Genomic DNA, 19,307 nt, shown 5'->3' with positions numbered 1-19,307 from the left:
AGAGACTTTTTCATTTTCTGTCACTCTGCACTATTTTAATACTATGCAAAACACCTGTTATCATTATATATTTATATTTGCTTGTTAGTCAATTTTTGGTATATCTTCATTAAACTCACCAAAATGCTAACTTTATCAGCGCATAGGACTTGACTATCTTGTTTACTGTAGTATCTTTAGCATCTAGAACTAGGTTCCAAACCAGTAAATACATGTCAGATAAATGAAATAGCAATCACATGGGAAATCAAGTTTGAGTGAGTGAAATTTGGAATGTCATGAATTTGAGCATTGCTAGTAATAAATAGAGAATAGAAGGTATCATGCTTGTTGTCTCAAATTTTAGAGTAATTGGTAGTATCAGTGGGCAAGCATTAAAAAAAATAGATTTCTAGAAAACGTAAGGACCTTACTAAGTATCTGATGTTGTTCTAAAAAGTGCTGATGAAGCCAAATCTTCTTTAAACTATTTCTTCCCAGAGAAAGAAGCAAGAGAAGAAATCAGAGGGGAAATGTTAGCAGAAATGACATTCAGCTGTCCATTAAATACATTAACAGACTTCTTAATTCTCTCTCTGATATCAGAAATCCTAATGAGCAGTTCCTGGTTAACATTAGCCTATGAAAAGCTTATTTCATTTATTTAGACACAGATCCACCTTAATATTCTTGTACTATTATGGAAAATTCATTTTTCCCCTTGAACTCTTATTTGTATAGTATTTTGTTTTCTCATGGAAATGGTTTAGGGATCATTTCAGGGGGAAATACCCTAACATTTCACCATTTATTTATTCACGAAATATTTATTAGGTTCTTTCTAAGAAACTTGAAGTCTAATAAAATATATAAAACATGAACATAATATCTGTAATATGAGCAGGGCTATTATATTTAAGATGTTGTAAGTACCAAATGAATGCTAAGAAACTTTAGAAGAGGGAGAAAATGTGCCTCAATGACAGATCAGTAGGGCTCATGAATTACAATATCAAGAAAGCTTGGCTTTGAAGTATACACAGAAATTTATCATATGCATAAAGAAGAAGGAGAAGGAGAAACAGATGAGATGAAGAGGAGGAAGAAGGAGAAGAACAGAGAAAGGGAGAGGGTAGGAGGGAAGAAGGAAGAGAGAGAGAAGGCATTCCAAGGGAAAGAATGATTTGAACAGGGTATAAAAAGGGACTATCATGGAATATGTGCAATAGTTTATATTAGTAGTTTTATTCTATTGGGCAGTAGGGGCAAGGAAGGAAGTAGAAAGTCAAGATGGGATGGTAGTCTTTGAGACTTTTTATCACACAGGATGTGGTATGCCAGAATAAGGAGAAGCAATGTTGTTCTAAAGTTCTCTGTAGAACAAAAAACAGATCACCCAATTTTTGTTAAAACCTCATGTCACCTATTGCCTATGTTTTGTCTAATCTTGCAATTCCTTCTGCTTCCTACTTTGGCCAAAGAGATAAAGTCAATAAGATGCCACCAAGCATCTATTAGGACAGAGGGAGCGCTCAGAAAATGCTTTCAAAAGGATGCCCGAATATTTGGCCCAAAACTCTATTATTTAGGTCTTGGTTAAATCAGACAGATTAAAATTTCCAGATTCTTGACTCAGTTCTCTGCTGCTCTTTCTGATTGGTAGTTTCTTCCTGGAGAATGCCGATACCCCCATCTGGAGAGTGCCACAATTGTTGGGCACACGGTGCATTTTATTTTATTTATTTATTTTTACACACTGTGCATTTTTTTTCAATACCAGTTTTATTTTATTATTTAAAGTATTACATATAGTATAACATATGTCTCCTTTTTCCTCCATTGACCTCCCCCTGGCCACCCCCATCTCCCGGCCACCCCTACCCCCTGGCACATACCCTCACCCCCCTAGCGTCCATGTCCATTGGTTATGCTTATATGCATGCATACATGTCGTTTGGTTGATCTCTTACATTGTGCATTTTAAACACTAAGGGACAATGTGTCACTTTCTGCACCAAGCTTCACATCCATGCTGAACTCTAACTCAGACCTTTTATGGATATGTCAATCAATTCACCAGCAAGAAATGTCTAGGAAGTGCTTGGATTATAAAGATAGAACTGCCTGGAATTGAATCTTGGCTCTTCATTTACAACTTCAAGGATCTGGAACAATTTTGAAAAATATCTCTAACTCCTTTTAAAAAACTCTTCTATGGCCCGGCTGGCATGGCTCAGTGGTTGAGCGTAGATCTGTAAACCAGGAGATTATAGTTCAATCCCAGATCAGGGCACATGCCCATGTTGCGGGTTCGATCCCCAGTAGGGGGCATGCAGGAGGCAGCCAATCAATTATTTTCTCTCAGCATTGATGTTTCTATCTCTCTCTCTCTCCCTTCCTCTCTGAAATCAATAATAATGTATTTTAAAAAAAGGAACTTCCTCTGTGGAGTCACAATCGCAACTATTTTTTTTGGGGGGAGGGGCTTTAATGTACAAATGTTCTAAGGATAAAAGACAGAAGTTATATAAAATGCCAGGTACAGACTAGGCAATCAATAGATGTTAGCTCCCTCACCACCTCCTCATCTTGGATTTCTTGCTTCCTAATTCTGAAAAGTTTCTTGTTTCACATTTCCATCTGTTTAACTTTTACCCATATTCAAATATACAAACTTGATGTATTTGGAAATATTTTTGGAATGAATAATTGAATAAAAGGTTTATTGTCACAAATCTCTCTCTCTTTCAAATAACCTAGGCATTTTATTCAAACCTTTTTTATGATGGTTTGCACTCTCTACCTGGATTATAGCAGCAGAGATATGTTTTATTCTTATTATGTGTTAAGTTCCAATTCCAATTTTGTATCTTTACAGTTTCTAATATGGTCTTCTTTTAAGCAATACATCCTGATTATATAATGTTGAATCCGTTTTTCTGAATAGTTTTTTATATAAAACCACTGAAAAATAATTTAGATTCTGGAAAATCTATAAAATTATGTCTAGAACTTTTCCTAATTAAGTATAAGCTTTGTTACGGTCAACTAGACAGTACAATAATAGGACATGAACTTTCTAGTTAACAAATTTATATCATTCAAACTACTTGAAATCCATGATCTTTTTATAACTATTTAAGAACATATATGATATGAAATTGGATCTCAGTTCAGTTTTTCTTACACTTGTGTTATAAAAATCAAGATCACAAACCAATAATAATAATTAGCATATTTGTTATAGGCTTCATAAGAAAAATAAGTTTTTACCTTAAGGTCAAAATTGTAGTGTTGATAATTTACTTAAATACCAAAAATTATGCATTTCAGGGACATGTTTTTTTCTTGTGTTTTTTATTAGAGACTTTGATTAATGTATTCTTGAATATAACTATAAAAATGAAATCCTTATATTTCAGTTTATTATTCAAAGATTCTTCTAATAGACTTATGGAAAGTCAATTCAAATATAGAAAAAATTACAAATAATTTTTAAAATTTTAGTTGAAAAGTATGTTATGTAATTATTTATTTCGCCTAAAATTTAAAATAAATCCAGAAAGTGTTACTTGGATTCTCTGTCTTTGGAAACGTATGGCCTAGTGTTTACTGGATTTTCTTATGGATATCTTTTTAGAGACTCATGTTCTTCACCTAATTGGCAGGTTTGTTCCACTTGCAATCACCTCTGAAAATGCTTATTGTAGCCAAGATGAAGTAGTAATGCTGTGTAGTTTTATTGTTTGGTTTTAAATAGAATAAGACATAGCAAAAACCCACTTCAATTGATTAGACATTTCACAGCCGTCTTAATTTCCTTCATTTCCTTTTTATTTCCTGGGTAATGCATGCCTGTTTTTGCGATGTTCGCCTCTTCACTATTTGTAGACACTAAGTCAGAAAAAAAAATGTGTTTCATCAGCTCCTCTACCTTTGCAGTCAATAAATTATTTCTTCCATCTCTTCAAAGTTCTGACCTCTTGCACTTCCTACAGTTGCAAAATGTCATTTTATTTATCTTTATCATGGTCACAATTTTTCCTTCACTTGCCACCTTTCCTTTCTCATCATTTTGTACTTCCTTCACTTCATTTTATAATTTTCCTCACCTTGTTTTGAATCTCATGCAACTTACCCTGCATATTGCTCTTCCTTATTCCAGATTGTTTTTGCATTTTCTTGTTCATGCTAATTGGCTCCATTTTTATTTCTCATATATTTATTACTAAATGGCATTCATTGCCTTTGGGCATACATTAATTTATCTTTTAAGATTTTCCATTTGCTCTGTGTCTTTCTTTATAATATTTCTTTTGGCAGCCTCCATTTTACTTCACTTTTCTTGTATTTTTTGTTGTTGCTTTTTAATATGCCTTCATATCTATAATTCATGCTTTATTGTTAGAGGGTTTATAAAGTAAACCACTGTATGCTTGTCACAACCAGCATTAATTTAGATGGTCTAAAAATAGGTTTGGATTCACTGTACTACAATTTGTCAGCCACCTTCTTTACAGCCATATTATAGGATTTAACTAAATAAATAATTAGAAGCTAATTTTGTAATTTGAAAGGACTATAGATATTATAACTTATGTACCAGAGGTCAGAAAAGGGAAGTTTGTTGGAAGGTGAATAAAAAAAAAGGTGAAACAAAACTTATTTCAAGATAAATATATTTAGACCTTTTAAGGTATTGAACCGATAAAAAACTTACCAGTTTATAAGTGATATAAATTACATATATAATTATAAACTTTATACTTCTTTATGCACATAATAAGGTTACATTTAAAAACCAGGTATACCTTCAGTAAGAAAACTCTTGAAAAGCATGAAATTTAATGAGGCAAATAAAGTGTACCAAATAAATTACAGTGCAATGTGATAAATATTGTACGATTAAATAGAATTATACTAGTGTGCGATGGAAGCAAAGGGATATGCAAAACGTCTCAGGAGACCTCTAGAGCAGCGGTTCTCAACCTGCGGATCGCGACCCCTTTGTGGGTTGAACGACCCTTTCACAGGGGTCACCTAAGACCATCGGAAAACACATATATAATTACATATTGTTTTTGTAATTAATCACTATGCTTTAATTATGTTCAATTTGTAACAATGAAATTGGGGATCACCACAACATGAGGAACTGTATTAAAGGGTCACGGCATTAGGAAGGTTGAGAACCACTGTCTTAGAGTAAATGACATTCTAGCTGAGTATCAAGAAACATACATTACGCCTGGAGATGAGGTGAAGGAAGTCTTTAGATACCTTATTCCATGATACCATTGAAAGGTGAGCTTCAAAAGGAAGAGTGGCAGTAAATGAAATAAAAAGTCTTGTGGTTCAGTATGAGTCATTGGGTATTTTTAAGTAGGAAAGTGGCATTATCTGATTCACTTTGGAAAGAGAATTCTAGGACAGATGAAGAGACTATAGGTTTAGATACATCAATAACTTTTGGGTAGTAAAATAATAATATTGATGAGAGCGATTGAGAATCCAAACTGAGGCAGAAACTGAATGAATAATCAGAAAACAGGAGTCATTTAAAGGGTTCAGTAAAGAGAACTGGGACCACTTGGACATAGGTGCAGGAGAAAGTAAGGGAGTCAGCACTGTTGTAGAATTCAGGACCCCACACTTAACTTAAATTGTAAAGATAAAGCTTTGAAATAGCTGTCTAGTCAGTTCAATTTCACCCACATAGGTTCTCCAAATTCCATTAACTACTATCTCATGACAGTAGTTAATGAATTATGATTAACAATTGATTGAGGTAAATGTATAATCAACAGGGAAAATAAAAATAGCTAAATATTGAATTACTACTGTATTGTATAAATGAATAGTGACACATCTAGACTTCCTAACATGCCACAAGGGAGCCCCCAAAAAGCAGTAAAAAATATTGCACAGACATTCAGGCAAAATGAACACTGATGGTAGTAAATTTTAAAAATAGCAGAATTTGGTTCTAAATCAAATGCAATTTTCACATTTACATACTATGTTCGAAAGCATCTTATCACTATGTTTATAGTATATTGTTCAGCTCATTTCCATAATCTAATTCAGTGATACTTATGCTTTTCAAATAGTATTCACTGGTCATATTTTATCTCTTCTTTATTCTAAACTGTGGTTCTGTGAACTATAGACCACATCAGGGGAAGATTTTAAATATCATAAATATTATGCCAATTTCTTTAAAATGCCAAATTATGTAAAATTTATTTTCTGCTTTTTTCTTAGAAGAACCAAATCAGACAAACCTTTGAGCTCAAAGGTAGATTTTAATATATCTTAATTACATGCATATTTTTAAATCCCTAAGTTTAATAAAAATAGTTATTTTGAGAAGGTAATCATGTAATATAAAGCTATTGATTTTAAACAGACTTCAGTTTGGTCAACTTTCTCATCATGACCTGCAAAATTTTCAACATAATTGCTGGTTAAATTTTCAGTGAGTAATGCAGGTATTTGTTCCATAGATATAACACACAAGTTATTCCTGTTTTTAATTTACTAGAGGCCCGGTGCACAAATTGGTGCAAGGGTGGGGTCCAGTGGCCCACCCTAATGGGGACCCAGCAGGCCGGGCTGGTGGGGGGGAGGGGCCGTGGGCGGTAGGCTGGCCAGCCCCACCCCTGATCAGGGTTGGTGGGGGGCTATCGGGGTCCAGATCAGGATGGTTAGCTTCTGCAGTGCACGTCATAGCCACCGGTCCTTCTGGTCATTCTGCCATTCCAGTCGCTGGGCTTTTATATATATAGATCACCAGTAAAACAATGATTATAACATATTTAAATTATATTAGGGGAAAAATATTATACCAGATACTTTGCAAAGACTATTTTATGTAATATAATCTTTCAGAGAAAGTAGGCAGCAATGGCCTACTTCTTCTTCTTCTTCTTCTTCTTATTATTATTATTATTATTATTACTAGGAGCCCGGTGCATGAAATTCATGCACTGAGGGGGGGGGGTCCCTCAGCCCAGCCTGCCCCCTCTCACATACTGGGAGCCCTCAGGGGATGTCCTACTGATGGCTTAGGCCTGCTCCCTGCTCCCCTTGGGGAGCAGGCCTAAGCCGCAGTCTGGCCTCCCTTTGTGGGAGGCGACCGGGCTGATCAGGGGGAGGCACCAGCCCCATCACCCCGCTGCTGCAGACACTGCCAGTCACCGCAGCCACCAAGGTGTTTTCATCAACACGGACTCCAGTCCCTTCGCCATGAAAAAATGACAACTTTCTTTAGGCATTTTCAAGATGTGTCTTTCATAGGATATGACATTTCTTTATTTATTATTTTTTTATCCTCACCTGAGGATATGTTTCCATTGATTTTTAAAGAATGTGGAAGAGAAAGGGAAAGACAGAGAGAAACATCAAAGTGAGAGGAACACTTTGATTGGTTGCCACCTGCATGAGCGCTGACCTGGGCCCCAGCCAGGGAAGAGCCTGCAACCTAGGTACATGTCCTTGGTCAGAATTGAACCCAGACCCTTCGGTCGGCAGGCTGAGGCATTATCCACTGAGCCAAACCGGCTAGGGCAGGATATGACATTTCTTAGCCCTCCCACAGCAGACCTTTGTTTTTTTCTACAGGAGTGTGGTGGAAAAACCCAAGGTGTTCTTGGATTCTTATTACCCAAGTTACTAAGAATATTATCAGTGGCATACAGGGAGCTTAGCCAATGAGCGGTCAGAAAAGGTGTTTCCTCTGTAGTTCACACCAATCCCCAGCTCGGCCCCTGCCTAGGCCTAAGGCCTCTGGCTGGGGATTTAGGCCTGGGCAGGGGACCCCCAGCTCGTTCTGATCACTGGCTCCCTTCGATTGCCGGCTCCGCCTCTGCCCAGGCCTAACACCTCTGGCCGAGGCATTAGGCCTGGGCAGGGGAAACCCAGCTCATTCTGATTGCCAGCTCTGCCCCTGCCCAGCTCCCTCCGATTGCTGGCTCTGCCCCTTCCCAGGCCTAATGCCTCTGGCCAAGGCATTAGGCCTGGGCAGGGGCCCCCTCGGCTCTGATTGCAGGCTCAGGCCCTGCCCAGGAGTCCCCTGGCTCAGGTCCTTCCTAGGCTGCTCAGGGCCCACATGTGGCCTACCTCAGAGTGACCTGAGTGACCTGGGTGCCCGATGATGTTCCCAGGACTCAGGCTGCTGGGCGCCTATGTATGCAAATTAACTGCCATCTTTGTTGGGTTAATTTGCATACTCACCTGATTCGCTGATGAGCATAGTGGAGGGACGGTCACTTTACATGTTTGTCTATTATTAGGTAAGATTATTACTTTTTATTCTGTTATGTCCCAGAAATTGAATGCCAGGGAGCTTATATAATTTTCCCAATATTTCTGTGCTTGTAAGTGTAAATCCTGGATTGGAATCCATATCAGTCATTTTCTAAAGCTCATGCTCATTTCCACTGGATTATTTTGTCATAATAGAATATTAGCACTCTCATTCTGGGGGCAGTAATGGGCAAATAGTAAGTGGGCCTTAAAAAACAGTTCTTATTTTGTGCAAAAGAACTATGTTATATTTATGTATCAAAAAAGTGAACCTATGAGCCCCAAGGAATAACACAAACCTTAAACAAACATGACTTATGCAAAGATGTCAATTTTCCAAATAAGTTTAAACCATGTTTTTCTTTAATATCAAAATTAAAAAAAGAGAATTTTGTAAATTACATACTTATTAACCTGAGATATGTTTATATTTATACCTTGCCTTTTTATTTCTCTAGACTACTTCAATAAGCCTGTTGTATCAAAAGTCATACTGATTATATTACATATACATACAGCTTTTGTAATTTGATCTAGCTGTGTGCTGTCTTATGAAATGCTGTAAGAAATTTACACTGGCTTATAGGCTTTTACCAAAATATTACATAATTAGAAGATAATATCCTATATGTCATCTCTAAATTGTTTTTATTATATTTACTTAACAATGGTTGGAATTTTTAACTTTGACAATCATCTACCAAATGGGGCTGAAGTTTTTTCTATTTATTTTCCCACTTCACAGATCCCCACAGTAACTTTAGTTCCTCCCCACCCCTCCCCCACAATGATGTGTGATACTTGAGGCAAGTGCTACATTTTCTTTTAATTTAATCTTAACTATGGTGTACTATAAACCCATGTGAAAAGCTTTATGTTTGGTTTTCCCATGTTTCTAATGATCATGCAAGACAAGAGGCCCTGTTTCATTAATCATTACTTTTTTTCTCCTTTGAATACCTTTCCTACAGTGACTATCAAGGGTATTTGCAGAACATTCTCTGATCAATTAGGGAGGAAAGGTTGTTGGGTGGCTAGGGTTATATTTATTTGTTTTTTATTGGTTGTGGTGGTGGTTGTGGTGGTGGTGTTTTGGTACTACAAAAATCTGTTGTAGGTCTGCTTTTGACAAAGAATGTTATTTTGAATATAGGAAGTAATTAAAATATTATTGATTTCTGAAAGACATATAGCAATAAGGATCAATTGGTAAGAATCTTTTCTCCAAGAATGAAAAAACATTTTTTTATATTATTCAGTGATCTCTAGAATTTCTGTGTGAGATTCCAGTTAACATAAAATAATTCACCCCCCCCCCCCAAGGACTTTCTCTTCACATCTCTCTTTCACACACACAAACATACAAATACAACAGAAGCTAACAAACTAACACACTCAAATGGATACATACAGATTTGACTTAGTAGCAATTTAGGCACTGAGCCAAAATTGCATTTCTCTTTTTGTGTGTGTGTGTGTGTTTTGTTGTTGTTTTGTTTCTGTTTTTTCACAAATAGCTTAAAACAGACAAAGAATTAGTGTAGGCTGAATCTTAAAATTGGAATCCCCACTAATAGGTCTATGAAACATAGGACTTCAAACCCCTGTTTTGAGAAATTCTCTTTGATTGAAGCATAGCATTGCAAACAATATTACACTCTCTCAACTATCCTATATAATAAAAGCCCAATATGCTAAGTCTCTGGCTGACTGGTCAGCTGTTCAACCAATCAAAGTGTAATCCTATGTAATAAAAGACTAATATGCAAATCGACCAAATGGTGGAACTGTTTGCTATGATATGCACTGACCACCAGGGGGCAGATGCTCAATGCAGGAGCTGCCCCCCTGGTGGTCAGTGCACTCCCACAGGGGGAGCACCACTCAGCCAGAGGCCGGGCTCACAGCTGGCGAGTGCAGCGGCAGTGGTGAGAGCCTCTTCTGCCTCTGCAGCAGCTCTAAGGATGTCTGACTTCCAGCTTATGGCCATGCCCCATGGGAAGCAGGTCTAAGCCATCAGTTGGACACCCCCCAAGGGCTCCCAGACTGCAAGAGGGTGCAGGCCAGGCTGAGGGACGTTCCTCCCCCCCGCCCCCGAGTGCATGAATTTCGTGCACCTGGCCTATAGTATGCTAATGATATGCTAAGGCCGCCCAACCACTCACAATGACATGCACTGACCACCAGGAGGAAGACGCTCCAACCAGTAAGTTAGCTTGCTTCTGGGGTCCAGCTGATCGGGACTGAACGAGATGAGCCAAACATGCCCTGGAGCCTTCTTGTGCTCCCTCCCTGGCTGGCCAATCTCCCGTGTCCCTCCCTGGCCCTGATTGTGCACCAGTGGGGTCCCTCAGCCTGGTCTCCACTCTCTCACAATCCAGGATCCCTCGGGGGATGTCGGAGAGCTGGTTTTGGCCCGATCCTGCAGGCCAGGCCGAGGAACCCCACTGGTGCATGAATTTGTGCACTGGGCCTCTAGTTTTCTTATAATTCTGCTTATTTACTCTTAATCAATCATTATCTGTGTAGTACTGGTGCCAAAGAATTCAATAGAAGTTTTCAATTTACACAGCCCATTACCATACATGTATTCAGAAATGACTTAATGGTTTATTCCTTCACCCAAAGAGTGAATTTTATTCCTTAGACTTCCACAAAAATATCATTAGTCTCTCAAGAATAGGAAACAAGTATTCTATTCATCAGTGCCACCACCACTTTTACCCATATATGTGTGTGGGTGTATAAATTCAAATTTTAAAAGTTGCTGATTGATAAATTAAGATGAATAAAAAACAAATAATGACAATACCACAGTACTTTGTGTTTTCTGGTAATTTCATATATAAACTTCAGATTACACATTCCAAATGGGCCTGGAAAATTTTTAATTGCTGTAGAAGTTAGAAGATTCTTTTTTTACTAATTTTTGTTATACAATTTTTTAAAATATATTTTATTGATTTTTTACAGAGAGGAAGGGAGAGGGATAGAGAGTTAGAAACATCGATGACATCGATCAGCTGCCTCCTGCACCCTCCCTACTGGGTATGTGCCCACAACCAAGGTACATGCCCTTGACCGGAATCGAACCTGGGACCCTTGAGTCCTCAGGCTGACGCTCTATCCATTGAGCCAAACCAGTTAGGGCTGTTACACAATTTTATTAAGAATTTGATGAGTGATATGAATACTTGCCTCATAAAAAACTCCATATAAATAATTTCAAATTGTGGAATTCCTGAAGTTCATTCATTGGCTCCTTGGAGTCTTTCTTTCCAACATTATATCAATCAATGTTTATTAAACTCCTCTCATAGCTAAGCAATTTTTAAAAGCATTTGAAATATTTGGTACACAAGGACAAATTACATGTTTTCAGTATGAAATAAAGAATACTCCGTTGAGGGAAATACACACTTGAGCAAACAATTGTACTTAAAAGATAAATCAATAGATAGAAAATAGTGTGTACTTACACAGTATTTGCAATATGTCAGACGATTTTATAACTCCTTTTATATATGTATTCATCTATTCCTCAGGACTTATTAGTTAGGTACTGCTATTATTCCCATTTTATAGATGAGAAAATTGAGGCACAGAGTAGTAATGAAACTTGCCCAATATAATACAGGTACTAAGTGGCAGAACCAGGATTCAAAACCAGGTAGTATGTTTCAAGAATCCATGCATTTAACTACTACACTTTCTGTCTTCATAAAAATATGAAATAAGTGTATAGAGCAACACAGAAGATGAAAGAGGAATCAATATTGTTGGTAGACTGGGAAAAGTCTCAGAGAAACATCAAATTTGAGTTTGACATTGAAGAAAGAGTAGAAGAGATATATAGTACCTAGGTTGGAGTGTTTTTTCATTAAATAAAAATATGATTTACTATGCTTAATTTAATATCATTAAAGGTCTACATCTTCTGATGGAAAAATAAACATAATAATAATTGAATTACTCATGAACAAGAAATCTCAAATAGTTGGACCCTTTTTGGACATAGTAAAGCTGCAAAACCATTTTACTGAGGTTGAACTGTTATTACAATCATGGTTAGCTCTTAAAAATAACAGTAAATATCAAATGTTGTATATCTATAAGGTAAAATTATCTTGTTAAGTCACCTACAGCTGGATTTGTAATTCTGTTACTTCTCAAACATTTGGCAAAAGGCACTGCAAATTAAGTTGTCGAAAGCCATTATGATGGGTGAAATAAGAGCCAGTGGGTCAGAAATAAGATATTTCCTAAAAGGGAACATATTGTTCATTTCTCACCTGTAAAAAATAGAATATAAATATACTGTAGGTGGATTATGGGATGTTGTTACTGGAATATGCCATGTTCATATAGTGCCACCCTTTGCCATCATTCGTAGATGCCTGCTCTTGCGAACCTCCCATCTATTTCTTCCCCACTGTGCCCCAACCTGACTGACCCTCTACAGAAATGATCCATTCTTTGATTCTAGTTTGGTCTACAACAATAACTTCAGAATTTAACATCATTAATAAATGTGTGCCAAAGAATTGATCAAGAAAAGGGAGAAAAAATGAGTAGATGAAGGCCATCACAGCTTTCCTGTAAGAAAATATCACTAAAGGGATCCAGATTTGTAAAATAAAATAATAAACAAACAGAAAAGGAAATTTGACTGGACTTGTTGATCAAAGATGTGGATCATAATATGTATTCTAAGTAATTTTCTGATAAGACAGGTACTGATATGACTCAATTTATACTTTTTATAAACCAGATACTTATTTAACCTTAGATTTAACATTCAGCATGATTACACTGAAATCTATGTATTATTACTAATTGTATTATTATGGTGCTCAAATCAGAACTCTCTCCCTGCTGGTTGGTGGCATTGCCTCTGGCCTCTCCTCTCTCCACCTCCCATCCTGCCATTCCTCCTGAGGGCCCTGTTACATATAAGTTTCCCAAATTCTTTTTTTGTGACTTTTTATGGTCTGAAAGTAAGTAATCTGATTGGTGATGAAAATTCAGAACAACATAGCCCAAATACCCTGGGAATGCGAGTTCTGCCAAGCACTTATGAACTAAGAAAAATATACTCTCTTGCACATGTGGAATGTTGGGGGAGAAACTGTGCAGCTCACTAGATGTTAGAACAACAGTGCAAGAGTATCCAGTGGTGACATGGATAAAGACGTGACCTTCCTGAGAGCTCCGGTGACTTAGAAATGAAATCTAGACTGCGCTGTGAAGGCAGAAGATGCTGTTTCTTTAGGAAAGAATAGAAATTGTATAGGTTTAAGGTATAAAGACAGCAAACCCACTGATAACACTGCCATGGTTATGTGTTCCGACTTAAAACTTCTATCAGCACCATGGCTCTGAAGAGTTCATTCTGGAAGCCAAGAGCAGTGAAACACCACGAAGGACACAACTTTTCTAAGTACTCATTAAGTTGATTTTATTTTTCTTGTGGGAGGTGCGTGGAGCTAGAAGTGCATTGGAAAAGAGCAGACTCTGCTTTAAAGAAAATCTGTTGGCAAATGATGACAGAACAAGTTCACGTGTTAAAATTTATTATGCAAAGAGAAAAGCAAACAAACATATATCCAGTATGGACTAAAATGCACATGCATCCATTCTCATCTTTCATATCTTCAGCCTCCACATTTCACATTAGGTACAGTCAGAAGTGATGCTTAAAATTATGACTGCTATGTACTGTAAGATTCATAACATTGCAAATATAGTCCATTATGCAACCCTTTAGGATGCTAAAAGTAGAGAGATGAGCTAAAACATTTTAAAGATAAATTTAAATTACAGACAGAAAAATAAAGAACTTTTCATTCACCCTGAGCTAATCAGGAAAATCAATTAACCAAAATTCCTCACTGCCAGAACACTGAATGTAAAAGTGTGCTATATTAACTTGTTTTACTTAAAGCGAATTGTTTGTAGCTTGTCAATGATCATACGTACCGAACAATGCTCAAATCTATCAATCAGCATTGATAGAATTCACGAATTCAGGCCTTTTCCATTGGTATGTGAGGTCAGTGTGGGAAACAAGGCTTCTAAAACTATGGTCCTGACCCTAGGAGGGCTTCTAGACCATGAGCTAAGGGCTTTTATTTTCATTAATTTCAGTGTATATGTTGTAAGACTTCGAACACATACAGTAAAATTAAGAAGTTAATGTGTACTGTGGAGGCTAATATTAAGCATTAGAAAATCTGATCTTAATTAGATTGATTTTAAAGGATATACCATAGGAAATCTATCATGAATATTATGATCATATTTTAATAAAATTAAAATTAGTTTTTTAATTACTGTGCTTTTCTTCTAGTTACCCCTTTCTCATGTTTATATTTCTTTTATAGCTAATAAAAAAGAGGAACCTGATCTTAGTCCTAGTTGAATATTTTGAAATGTGGACTATTTAACTTGATAAAACAATCTTAAAAAGCATTTCTTCTTTGCTTTTAGATTAAACATATAAGCATAAAGGTTAGATTGTAGACTCCTACTACTGTGTTTTCTATTATTGGTAGTGGTAAATATTTTCCTGTAATCCCTTTTCAATATTCTGCTGTGTAAATAATAAACTGAAGATTATCAATCCATTTCGCTGGCATTAAAATGAGACTCTGCTCCCTTATTGAGGAAGTACAAGCTTTGTATTTTATTTACAAGTATCATATATATACTACTTTCCTCAACACTTAATAAATTTTTCAAAGGCAGGATAATTTAAGTAAACTGTGTTTCAAAACATTTGAGTAAAATTGTAATCCTATAAAGAATAAATACATTTTTAATGTTTAGCCAATACTTACCTAATGAAGTTACATACAGTACAATAGAATTTTTAATGTAGGAAGAAATGTTAATTATTTATTCTAGTTTCTTGTTCCAATTAACATACTTTAAAAAAAACTCTTTTTATAAAATTGAAGAAGAAAAAATTGCTAGCACATTTTCAGTTATTTTATTATTTTCATAATTAAGAAAAGTATTTTATAACATGATTAGTTTAGAAAAATTTAAAAACAGAAAAACGTACAAATAATAGTTTCCTAAGTATCCATTTTTAAATGGATTATACAATAGAGTTATATGTTTCCTTTCTAACTTTATTTTTCTTTACATATATTTTTTTTATTTTACAAATTGTGATTATAATAGATAATTTTGTTTTCTGACTTTTTTCACTAAATTTAGAGGGCAAACATTCCAAGACACTGAATATTCTTTGAAAGCTAATTTAATGGCTACATACTTTTATTAATATTAATATTAAAAACACAATATTAAAAAGGTTTTTATATTAAATTTAAAGAAAATATTAACCAAGTGTTGTATTAAAAATGTTATAGAACATTACTTTTCATTATAACTTTTCCATTTATGATTTACATTTCAGATTTCTCCATGCTAATTTCTCAAAAGCTAATTCCTTGAATGAGGCTTATAGACTTTTTCATACATAGTTTAAAACTTTCTCTGATACCTATTATTCCCTTCACAGCAAACACACTATTACCTCCAGTTAACACTAATAATTAATTTAATACATTCAATATGTCATGATACTTAATGAGTAGATAAATCTTGATTTAGAAATAGGCTTTGGAGATAAAAGCAGAAGGGAAAACAAACAAGCAAGCATTATGTTTCCTAAGATTTATCTGAATATTGAAGGTTCCCCTGAACCATGATGGGTTGGGATATCTGGCTTTGGGAGATAGGATTCAATTCAACAAAGCAGGTGATCTGATAATAGTGACTCATAGGACTAGCACAAGTGAAAATGAGATCATAAAGCACAATGTATAAGATCTTTTAGAAATAACTTGTGGGTGATTGGAAGTTCAAAGCCATCCTTGATTCTGGAGATATTAAACTGTTTATTAAACAGATATAAAAGTGTTCTAAAACTTTAAGAAATAAAGATGATTTTCTAAAACTCTGGTCTGGTATTAGGCTAATGTTATGTATCCATGTTACCTCTTGGCATATTTATGCCAATTCCCAGTCATCTATCCAAAATGGTAATACAGTGTATTAAACTTATTATCCTTCCCATTCTGAATTATCTCCCTGACAAGAGTGGTAGTTTATGAAAGAGCCATAGTCTCCCTTAGTGCCTTAGAGAAAGGGATGTATTCAAAATCAATGAAAACCTCATATCAAAGTATCACTTTTTCAACATCTTCCTATATACCATCCTCTAGCAGTTCTGCTAAAAGTAGACACATTGATTGATGTGTTTTATCTTCTTCACCGTCTGCTGCCGCCCTCTAGCAGAGAGTCTAAAGGGAGAAGTGCCCTGGAGTCAGGCTGCTTGAGGGAAATGGAGAAGTCAAGGACTTGAATTATATCCACAAACTGGATAATCAATCTCAGAAGTATTGAAAGTTGACTGTACCAGAGAAGTACTGTATCTAAATGATAAACATTGCATTACAGCTTGTGAATGGAAGAATTTATCATATTGAAGAGAATAAACCTTATACTAAAGTTTGTAAGTTGAAGAGTTTAACTTATTGAAGAAAATAGGCACACCATTTGGTGGTAATGAGTCTTGGAACCATGAAATTGTTATTTGATAAAATGGAGATTTCAGAAATTCCAAAGTTAGAGTGCCCTCAGTGAATTGTTTTGGAAATTTAAGTTTCCAAATACATGTAGATTAAAAGCAGTATGACTGAGGGTTGAGAACTCAATCTGAGCACAACCCCATGAGTAAATCATCCTCCAGGCACACACTTTGCCTGATGGAGCTGATCACTGCTACAGGTGAATTCATAGTAAAACCATGCACCTTAACAAGGCCATTTTCAGACACTGTATAAATAGCCAGCTTCAACATGGCATGATTTACAAAATTCTCTTTTTAGTTTCCTGAAAAGCAATCTGAATTTCCTACTTTGAATCTTCATTGTTTTTGTCTTCTTCAACTTTAAAGAGGGGTGAACAACCAAAACAAGTTATAAAACTCAAATTGAAAATCAAAGAGTCTAAATGACAAGATTTGCCCTTTAGAGAAAATATGATCAAGTAGGAAAGAGGTCTTTTTTTAAAAGAAATGAAGGAGCCCAATACACATAGGTACATTTTTAAGAAGTTCTTATTCTACATTTATTAAACAGATAGTTATTGTGCCAGGAAGATTGCAAATCTTCACAATATGCAGTGGAATTGAACAAGAATAACAAAATTACCCATTTCTGTATGTGCCTACTTCATGCAAAAAAATTATACTAGGCACTTTGCAAAGAAAATGATAAAGGAAGGAATGAAGATAAATATATCAGAGCTCTAGTTATAGCCTTTGAGCAGATATAATCTAATTGAAGAATTGAATATGCATGTGATAATGTAAGCAAAACAGATTAAGTAGATTACTAAGGAGTACTAATGTATTATAAAGATATGGTAGTACCCTGCTTCTTATTAGTCTTCTACTTAATCTACTCTTTTTAAAGTAACATAATATAGTAGGAAGAATATTACTTTGTGTTTTCCATTCCTGACTCTGATATAAACATTTGGACTGACTCCTGGGCCAATCACTTAGTAACCAGAATAATAGCTACCACTGATTTGGTTGCCTGGGTGCTTTGCACACATTGATTCATGCAATCCTCACACCCACCCTCTGATGTCCACATTTTTCTGACAATGCAAGTGACTACATTTTTCGGGGATAGGCCTGCTTCATTGCTATTGTCCCAGAATAGTTATTATTAGTGGTCCATTTTTACCCTCAAGAGTGTCCCTGTTTGGATGATATATTAAATTGTCTCCATGTGATAAGAAATTTGATAGTCACAATCAACCAAGCAGTAGAGGCAGATTTGATCCAATGCTGTTGATGGCTAAAGTCCATACACATGACTCTGTATGTTCCCTCTGATTAAATAGGTTCAACGCTTCCTTGTCTATGGATAAAATTAAGTCATTAAAGTCAATTATCTCCAGGATTCCTTCCATCTCTGAACTCTCACTACAAAGAGACAAATGGGTGGATTCATGATACTGGGATGCAAACTTTACACCAGAGTTAGCAAACAGAAATAGAAAGGACAGAGAGACAGAATGGAAGATTTAACATATTATCTATTCGAAGTGTGGCTCTGAATGCTTAAAAAGCCAACCTCTCCTGGCAATGTGCATGGCAAATAGATAACCCTTGACATACATTAAAGGGGACTGTATCTCTTCATATCTTTCTGTGTTAAGAGCATGAAATGATGTATCATCTTGTTCCTCTTACTTTGAAAATATGTGACTATTGCTTCAGGTAGTTTGCATTTACTTAAGTCAAATTCTAGTTCATAATATAGGGAGAACTTCATTCAAATTCTCTGTTTGGCAGAGTGTATTGCCTACAAAGAATTGTTTGGCTCTCCTTGGATTTTAAGGTGTGCTTCAGATTTATATTCTCCCCAGATGATTATATTTTCCTGGGAAAAGTTGATGCCTTTCCACCAGCTTTGACTTCTCATATTCCCCCCTTTTATATCCTCATCTTATTGGATGCTTGCCATCAATATCAAATTGTCTTAATCCCAATTTTTCCAGCTATTGCTGCTTTTACAGTTGGCACTGATTCTTATGCCCCTTGAAAGGTACTTGTGTGGCAAAAGATTGAAAAAAATTGGCAGTTGCTGTCAGGGTTAACGTAGAAAAATAAATCTCTTATATTGCCAGTTTGGATTTCCTTTTCATTTTAATGGCCCCAACAGATGTTGGAGGAACCCTCCACTTCCTACACACTTCCATTTTTACAGCTGGTACTGCTTCACTGCTTCTTGACTTTGGGGGAGCAGAGCCTGGATGTTTACACAGTGATTTACAGACACAGTCTTGCTGCAGACTGGCCATCCCCTAGCTTTCTCTCCGTTTTCCCCGACATGGACTGAGGTCCCTGTTAACCAGGCCTCCTCAGGTGTCCCTGGCCCAGGGTTTCCTTGCTTCTGAGTTTGTGAAGCATTTTGCATGTTTAGATTATT

General features: G+C 36.0%; 1 protein-coding gene across 1 annotated transcript in view; it reads left to right on the top strand.

Moving 5' to 3' along the window:
* Positions 1-19,307, top strand: part of ARHGAP15 (Rho GTPase activating protein 15) — a 650,587-nt gene that overhangs the window by 246,220 nt on the left and 385,060 nt on the right. The gene's annotated exons all lie outside the window — the stretch shown is intronic.

The sequence above is a fragment of the Myotis lucifugus genome, unplaced genomic scaffold (genome assembly GCF_000147115.1).
Source record: "Myotis lucifugus unplaced genomic scaffold, Myoluc2.0 scaffold_32, whole genome shotgun sequence".
NCBI lineage: Eukaryota > Metazoa > Chordata > Mammalia > Chiroptera > Vespertilionidae > Myotis > Myotis lucifugus.
The sequence above is the reverse complement of the archived record's forward strand: the minus strand, read 5'-3'. Positions and strand labels throughout refer to the sequence as shown.